Here is a 10,124-nt window from a genome sequence, read left to right as displayed (position 1 = left end):
CCAAAGAGCATCATCAAGCCTGGTACTCCAATCTTTCCTGCTTGGCCGCACAATTTTCTTTAAAATTCTCTTGATCCCCCTATTAGAAATTTATGCCTGTCCATTGGTTTGGGGTGGTATAGTGTGGATACCCTGTGTACAACCCCGTTCTTTTTAAGCAAGGCATGCATTGATTTGTTGCAAAAATGGGTTCCTTGATCACTAACAATTGTTTTAGGTACTCCAAACCTGCAAAACAGATTAGATATGACAAAATCTGCAACAACCTTAGCATCATTAGTTTTAGTGGGCTTGGCTTCCACCCATTTTGAAACATAATCAACTGCAAGGAGAATGTAAACATATCCAAAAGAGACAGGAAAAGGGCTCATGAAATCTATACCCCAGACATCAAACACCTCACAGAATAGCATAGGTTGCTGAGGCATTTGTTGTCGTCATGTAAGTGCACTTCCTGCTCTCTGACACTGCTCACAAGTGCTACAAATCTTCCATGCATCTTTAAATATGGTGGGCCAATAAAAGCCACAGTCAAGTACTTTGTGAGCTGTCATTTGAACACCCAGATGACCTACCGGTGCGGAAGAATGACAGAACCGCAGGACTGAGTCAGTCTCATGATCTGGAATGCATCATCTAATGACCTGATCACTGCACAATTTCCACAAGTAGGGGTCATCCCAAATAAAATGCTTAGCATCACTTTTAATTTTATCTTTTTGAGCTTTAGATGCTAAGGGAGGAAAAACAAAAGCAACTAAATAATTGACAATGTTAGCAAACCATGGAGTAGAAAGAGAATAAGAAATACTATACAATATATACAAATGATCATCCGGGAAATCATCACGAATGAGTGAATCCTCATTAGACACACGTTCGATCCGACTCAAATGATCATCAACTAAATTTTGTGCTCCGCTCCTATCATGGATCTCCACGTCAAACTCTTGGAGCCAGAGCATCCATCGGATCAATCTAGACTTTGAATTAGCCTTCTCAACAAGTACTTTAGAGCTGTATGGTCAGTATAAACAATAATGCGAGTACCAAGCAAATAAGAACGAAATTTTTCAAGAGCAAAAACTATGGCTAGTAGCTCTTTCTCAGTAGTAGTATAATTCGCTTGGGCAGTATCTAAAGTCCTAGAAGCATAATATATCCACCCTAGGCAATTTATCAATTTTCTGAGCAAGGACAGCCCCCAATGCATAATTTGATGCATCACACGTAAGCTCAAAAGGGGTTGTCCCGTCGGGTGCTTGGATGATGGGGGTGGTAGTCAGTGCTCTTTTGAGGCAATCAAAAGACTCTTTGCATTTATCATTAAAGTCAAACTCCATCTTCTTTTGCAACAAGTTGGATAGTGGAAGGGCTACCTTGCTAAAATCTCTTATAAAGCGCCTGTAGAATCATGCATGACCAAGAAAAGATCGCACCTCTCGCATGCAAGAAGGGTAAGGCAATTGTGAAATAACAAAATTTTTTGCAGGATCTACTTCAATGCCCTTATTGAAAATAATGTGGCCTAAAACTATACCTTTCTCAACCATAAAATGACATTTTTCAAAATTTAGAACAAGGTTAGTTTCAATGCATATATTCAAAACCTTTTCCAGACTATCCAAACAAACATCAAAAGAGGATCCATATACAGTGAAATCATCCATAAACACCTCTATGCAATTTTCTAAAAAATCACTGAAAATACTGATCATGCACCGCTGGAAGGTACCAGGGGCATTGCACAGGCCGAAAGGCATCCTCCTATAGGCAAAAGTGTCGAAGGGGCAGGTGAATCTGATCTTTTCCTGATCCTCAGGAGCAATAGAGATTTGCATATAACCAGAAAAACCATCAAGGAAACAGTAATGAGATTTACCTGCCAGGCGTTCAAGCATCTGGTCAATGAATGGCAGGGGAAAATGGTCCTTTTTGGTAACATGGTTCAGTCTCCTATAGTCGATGCAGACTCTCCAACTGTTCTGCACCCGAGTAGGAATCAACTCCTCCTTCTCATTTTTGATGACGGTGAGGTCGATTTTCTTCGGGACTACCTGGACGGGACTCACCCATTGGCTGTCGGAGATAGGATAAATGATTCCAGCTTGCAGAAGCTTGGTTACCTCCTTCTTCACTACATCAAGAATCATCGGGTTGAGTCTTCTTTGTGGCTGTCTTACTGGTTTAGCCCCATCCTCTAAATTTATCCGATGCATACATGTGGATGGGCTAATACCAGGAATGTCCGCCAGGGTCCAGCCTATAGCCTTCTTATGCTTCTTGAGAACTGATAACAGTTTCTCCTCTTGCTCAACAGCAAGGGAGGCAGATATAATTACTAGAAAACTTTTGCTATCATCCAAGTAAGCATATTTTAAATTTGATGGCAGCGGCTTCAATTCTGGTGTGGGTGGCTGGATAATGGTAGAAAGAGATGGTTTCTCAGCCTGTACCTCATAAAGAAAGTCAGAGGTATGTGTACTTCCTGAAACATGGTTAGTTCTATCTGACTTTAGAAAATCAATCTCAAGAGGTAAAACATCACCAAACATGTAATCAATATCAATTTCAGATTCACTCTCAGCATCAAATTCAAACATATGATCAAGTACAAATTCAGATTCAATGCATGAAGAGTGACAGGCATGCAGATTAGAATGAAGATCAGTCATGTATTCATCAACAATATGGTCAATTATTTTAGCACGAATTACAGAAAGATCTCCAGATAGGTGTTTCATAGCATCAAGAATATTAAAATGAACAGTTATATCACCAAACTCCATAGATTGTGTGTCTGCATATACATCTATCTGTTTTCATAAAAGGTCTGCCTAGAATGATGGGAACTGATCCTTGAGAAAATCCCTCCTCCATATTTAAAATATAAAAATCAACAGGGAAAATCAGTTCACCAACTCTAACTAAGACATCCTCAATGAAACCAGCAGGATAGGCAACACTTCTATTAGCTAAATGAATTACCACATCAGTTGACTGCAAAGGACCAAGAGATAGAGAATTAAAAATAGACAGAGGCATAACACTAACATAAGCTTCTAAATCTATCATGGCATTGTCAAACTTATTGTTCCCTATAATACATGGTATGTTGAATGTACCTGGATCTTTACATTTTTCAGGGATTTGGGGAACCGATTTACCAATCAATGCGGAGACATTTCTACCCATGCTAATTCTTTCACTTCCTTTAAGCTTCCGCTTATTAGTGCACAACTCCTTCAAGAATTTAGCTTATCTTGGAATTTGCTTTATTGCATCCAGCTGAGGTATGTTTACCTCTACTTTTCTAAATGTTTCCAAGATCTCCTTCTCTGCCTCTTCCATTTTTTGTTGGAAATTGCTCTTGGAGGGAATGGAAGAGGGATATGTTGCTTCTGTAAATCAGAATTACCAGTGAAAGATTCACCTGCATAGAAATTGTCAGGTAACTTACTTTTTAAATTTTTGTCATCATCTTTTTCTGGAGTAGAGTGAAGTTGAGCAGGTTCATTTGCGGATACTGGTTGAGGTCCTTGACACTGCTTTCCCGACCTCAATGCAATGACACTCACATTTTTAGGATTCTGGACAGATTGAGAAGGTAATCTATCAGAATTCTGGGATTGTTGTTGATTTAACTGTGTAGCCAATTGTCCCATCTGATTAGTTAAGCTCTAAATTGAGGCTCTGGTTTCTTGTTGAAACTGCATGTTTTGCATAGTCATTTTCCTCACAAGTTCTTCAAGGGAAGGTTGCGGAGGAGCCTCAACTGTTTGTTGTTTCTGGGGCTGTTGCTATTGCTGTTGTTGTTGTTGCTGCTGGATTGATGGAGGAATGTATGGTCTGCTTGGGCCAGCAGCATTCTGAAAATAAGGTTGTTGTTGTTGTTGCTGCTGTTGTGAAGGATTTGACCATTTAAGGTTGGGATGATTTCTCCACCCGGGATTGTACCTGTTGCTGAGAGGTCATAATTGTTCTGTTGTGGCTGATTTTGCTGCTGAGGTTGAGGAGGTCTATTGTAGATGTTTGCAGCATAAACTTTAGGTTGTTCAATTGCTACAGATTGTTGCACAGAAGGGCAAAGGTTTGTGTGGTGGTCGGTAGAGGAGCATAAACCACAGAGTCTGGCGACAGGTGCAGATTTTTTATTCATGGCCAGTTGGGTTACTAGGTTAACCAAGGCATCTAGTTTACCTTCAAGCTTCTTAGTTTCAACTGATGAAGATGAATTTGTGGCCACTTCATGCACTCCTCTAATGACAATTGCATCATTTCTGGCACTAAATTGTTGGGAGTTTGAAGCCATCTTCTCAATTAAATTTCTGGTTTCAGTAGGGGTCATGTCTCCAAGGGCTCCATCACTGGCAGCATCAATCATACTTCTCTCCATGTTACTGAGTCCTTCATAAAAATATTGGAGAAGAAGCTGCTCAGAAATCTGGTGGTGACGGCAACTGGCACATAGTTTTTTAAATCTCTCCCAGTATTCATATAGGCTCTCTCCACTGAGTTGCCTAATGCCTGAAATATCCTTTCTGATGGTCGTGGTCCTGGAAGCAGGGAAAATTTTTTCTAAGAATACTCTCTTGAGGTCATCCCAGCTCGTGATGGACCTTGGAGCAAGGTAATATAGCCAGTCCTTTGCCACTCCCTCTAAAGAATAAGGAAAAGCCCTCAGAAATATGTGATCCTCCTGGACATCTGGGGGTTTCATGGTGGAGCAGACAATATGGAATTATTTCAGATGTTTGTGTGGGTCTTCACCTGCAAGGCCATGAAACTTTGGAAGCAAATGGATCAGTCTAGTTTTACGAACATATGGGACATCCTCATCAGGGTATTGGATGCACAAGCTTTCGTAGGTGAAATCAGGTGCAGCCATTTCCCTTAGAGTCCTCTCACGGGGTGGAGGTTGTGCCATGTTCTCAAAATGTTCAAAATTAGAATGTTCAAAACTATAATGCTCAAAATCAGGATGTTCAAAAGGTACAAAATGATGCCTAACTAATCTATAAAATGTCCTATCTATCTTAGGATCAAAGGGTTGTAAGTCAGATGGATTGCCTCGAGTCATACACTACATTCAGCATGCACAACTAGTTGCCTTCTTATGCAAGTAACAGTGTAGGTTTGAACTATAGCTACCCTCAAATGATATCCAAATAACTTGAAATTTTGTGAGCAACATCCTAGAATCATGAAAAGATGGCACAAAAAGTTTTAGGCAAAAATTCAAAGTCTAACTATGGAAACTGCCTAAGGAAAGTTTAGAAAAATAAAACAATAAAACTTGAAAAATAAAAAAATACTAGTAAACAGGTGATTTTGGCTAGCTAGAGATCTCAGCCGGCCTTTGGCGGGCTGCCACGATATGGGAAATTTTTGTCTACCCCAAATACATATATAATAATAGTCATTCTGATACCCGAAGCAAAAGTTATGGCCGTTTGAAGTTTTGGTAAACACAAGTTCTCAATTTTTTTTTAATCTCTCAAATCTAGCCACACTAAGTGTTCCTAGTATTTTTCACGCAAAATGAGTCAAAAGAACCTACCACACCAAAATTCAGCCAAAAATAACAACCCTAACTATCAAAACAAAAATCGTCAATTAAATTGTCAGCAGCAGTCACTAATTCAGTCACTAATGGATTTGCAGTACTACTTTGTTTCCCAGGTCAACAAAAGTGGTCGTTAAATCCATCACAAAGCACTATTCACAACAAAACACAAAAACTGAAACAGGGAAAGTGCTGAACAGAAAAACTAAAACAAAACACCACACTAAAGAAAATAACAAGACACTAAACAACACTAACACAACACTAACACAACACGAAAGCATAAAACAACTAAACATAAAACACAAATCACTAGCTATTATGAACCTTTGGCCCACTGCTCCCCGGCAACGGCGCCAAATTTGATCGAAGTCGTACCCGAATCAAATAAACATTAAAAATGCAGTATCTAGGAAGTGATCCTAGGTCGTCTCCCAACGAGCAATGATCAACCAAACGTTCATAACAGATAGTAGGAAAATAATAACGAATTAGGGGGGGTTGTTTGCTTTTGTAAATTAAATAGCGAATATATGTAAATTAGAAAATATTAGAATTAAAAAACGTTGCTTCCCCTTGATTCACAAGCAAGTCTCTTATCCTAGGTTATGAGAGTTTATCCTTTATCAGTTCAACCACTTAATCCAACCCTAAATTAAATTACTATGCAAAATTTAACATAAGGCATTCATTATGTGATTAAGCAACACATACACCAATTAATCATGAACGATCATTAAGCATGAACGTAAATTAAGTGAAGAGACAATTAATCAAGCACTAAGCATGCATGATCCTCAAAGAGAACTGTGCTTGATCCTCAAGAGAAAACAACGCTGGAGACTTAGTCTTCCATTAATCAATAGAGAACGAAATTGTAGATTGAAGCAAGAATGAAATTTTATTACTAAAACGAAAAGTGACTAAAACGAAAAAGAAAGTAGCACTCTAAAACTAAAATGAAAAAGAGAGAGAGGGGAGGAGAGAGAGAAGAGAGGAGGCTAAACTAGAACCTTGGTGCTGTTATATAGTTTTCAGCCCCAAAGCTTACAAATCTGTTTTAAATCCAAGCCCATAAATAAAATAAAATCTAGATAAGATAAGATAAGATCTAGATAAAATAATATCTAGATGAGATCAAATCTAAATAATATCTAGATAAGATAAAATCTAAATAAGATAAAATTTGGTAGAATAAAATAGTCTGCTCTCTTCAAGTCCAAGCCCAATTCTGGATTCAAGCCCAATGCTTCATTAATTCCTGAAATTAGATTAAAAACATTAAATTAGCTGAATGAGCCCAAATAATAAAACTGCCTAATTAATTTGACAATTAAGACTAATCAGTAATTAAAATGGTGCAAAAATATTTAAGAAATAGGAGAAAATAATGGCACATCAATAATAGCATGTTATATTGTTATGCACAAGAGTGGACGCTCACTAAATATAACGTAATGGACGTTAGGTTAAATTAGAGTATACTCTCTATAATTATGGACGATATTCCTTCAACATAATAATCTTGCCCACTTGTCAAAAATTCATTAGAATGTCAATAATTTATACTTATGTTATACATCTAAATTTAAGGTGGATGAGACGCATGGCCGTCCAGACTTAAAAATTATCAATTGTAGGATTCTGCATGCAAATTATGACCAATGCCTTGGATCCTTTTTCCCTCTGATATTTTATATCTAATAATGAAGACTTACATATCTCGATCTTTGACAACAGAATATAATTCAAGCCCACATGAAGCATCATGGCCATTTGATAGTTGTTGAGATGGATTTGTGTAAGTATAACAAGTTAACAACATTGAAGATTTAATTCTCATTATAATAAAGTGTTTCTTATCGGACCTCAAATTGTTGGACTCATTGGGAGAAAATCACTTTTTTTAAGTTTGATAGTCCATCTTGGCTTCTTTCTATTGGAACATAGTTTACTAATTGAGAAGTGTAACACCATGAAATTTCCTTATACACTTATTTATTACACTTGTAAAAAAAATTCACTATTAAAGACTAGACAGTGGAAATTTTGCATTGTCTAATATAATTATATGATCGTGTGATTTAATATATTCTTTGCATGATGTTAATTGTATAAGTTTAGAGTTAGTTTTATTTATTTTTAGTGTAAATCATTTGTTTAGTTAGTTGACAGAAATTTGAAAACTGCCTGAATAAAAATTTCATCTGTAGCAAAATTGAGTCATGCACAGAGCAACAATGTAATTTAACTTTGTGTGAGAGTGTTCTCTGAGTGAGGAACACTTTGGGTACAATATTCTTAGGGAGATTAGCATAATAACCTAGGCGATTAAGATAAGATTTATTAATTTTGTAAAAAGCAAAAATACTCATTTTGACAAATCCTATCCCTTCTATTTTTGGTAGTTTTGCAAAAAAGCAAAACTACCCATTTGTGGTATGGCTTGGCATGATCAAATTGGCTGGCAAGGGGTTCATTCAAAGAGTCACAAAGCCTTGTCATTGAGAGCCTACACCATAGCTTATTGGCCTTTGTGAAGAAAAAAATCTTTTGGAGTCTTATCCCTTCATTTTTGCATGAAACTAAAGCTTGAAGGAAGGGAGTTCAATTGTTCTTATTCTTCTTCTTCCCAGTAGGTAGTTTGTGTTCTTGAGCCTTTGAGTCATCAAGCTTAGGTAAATGAGTTTCATTCTTCGTCCTAAACTTGGTTCTTCTTCATTCTTTCTTTATAGTTTCTCTAATAACTTGGAACTGTCATTTGTTTTACTCATGAAGGGAAACTTTGAAAAACCTGAATATTCTTCATTCTACTTCAAGATTTTGTGAGTTCTTCAAGAGGTAAAGGGGGTCTGCAATGACCCACCTTGTTGCTACGATATTACTACTCTAAACCACGTAAATTTCAATTTTAAATGCAAACTCCGTTAATTTGCTTATGAAAATTGAGAGAAAATTGTTTGCGATATACGTTCACCAAATAACACACAAATACTTAAATGAATATAATATATATATATATATATATATATATATATATATATATATATTAACTCAGTACACATCATTCACATGACAGAAAGTAAATTAGTTCATACATATAATTAAATCTGTTATTTACATCCTCAATTCAAAAAGAATTATAGAATCAGCTACGGAGGAGTTGATTAACAAAACACAACTCTCTTGTAAAATAATCCCAACGTCATCATGTCAGCTTGGTGACTCCAACAAAAGAATCTCTGTCCATGTAATCTATTGTTGTCCATCTGCTCCCATGAACGAAGGTTCGGGATCATCTCAGGTACTAACCACATGGTACAAAAAATGCAAAGGTGAGTTTATTATAAAAGGAATCAACACAAAAATCAAATGACCATGATTAGTAAGAAAACATTAACAAATACCATAATCATACACGAATGCCCATTTTCCCAACATACACTCAACAAGTAGTTATCAACTTTCCACAATTCTAATCAATCATACTCAATATGATGCATGCACCTAACCTTAACTCTCAAATGTAATGTGGTATCATTTGTCAAGAAATAGCCCGAGCGTGTCCACACGACACTCACACTCAAGAAAACTAGGCAACAAGTGAGGTCACCCTGTTGTGCACAGGCAACCCCCCTACCCATGGTGATTGACCTGAGTCACAACGGAGTTCCAAACCAAGTAGCATGCCCCTAAGTACAAGTATTTTCCCTCATGAAAAACTATAAGTACTTACTGACAAAGTTTATACTATTTTCATGCAGTCTGAAGTATGACAAATGGGCATCATCAATGCACTGACCATGGATAATTAAAGATTCTAAGCCATCCCTTCACTCCAGAGATGCTTGAACTCTTTAACCACTCTATTTCCCCCACCAACGATATCCAACTTGGTCACTGCACCCCCATGTTCATACACAACATACATCATCACAATGACATTTTTAACATCAACAACATCTCATCTCAATGTCATTATCAACATCAACATCATCTCATCTCAATGACATTATCAACAATAACAACATAATCTCATTTCAATATTATCACAATAACAAAATCACCTCATATCAACATTATCATCGATAACAACATCATCAGTAATCACATTCCACACATACATACATATAAATTTAATGCTTGAGATTCACATTTACCAGGTCTTCAAACAACATAAGTCTAATAAAACGATAATATCATTTATCAATAGAAGATGTATCGCATCCCATTAATCAAAAACATTATTTTTCTTGTAAACCAGCATGCACAGGGACAGACACACAATCCCATAATTAGGTTCCCTGATCCCAATTATGGTATCAAAGCCATAAATTATAATAAACTCCCCTCACCTATTGTGAGCTCTCCATCAGCTCTTCTTTGCATCACTTAGAGGCCTCTCACGTTCACGTTCGTCGGTCCAAATACAAAGTTCTATATACCAAATCGAAGGCAATTTAGTATAGATTTCAAAAACAAGGTTAATATCAACATTCAGGTTCAAATAATCCTATCAAAATAAAATGGGCTAAGAGGTGTTTCAGCTTCTACTACA

This window comes from Glycine max, chromosome 18, assembly GCF_000004515.6.
Source record: "Glycine max cultivar Williams 82 chromosome 18, Glycine_max_v4.0, whole genome shotgun sequence".
Classification (NCBI taxonomy): Eukaryota; Viridiplantae; Streptophyta; class Magnoliopsida; order Fabales; family Fabaceae; genus Glycine; species Glycine max.
This window is presented reverse-complemented; position numbering follows the sequence as displayed.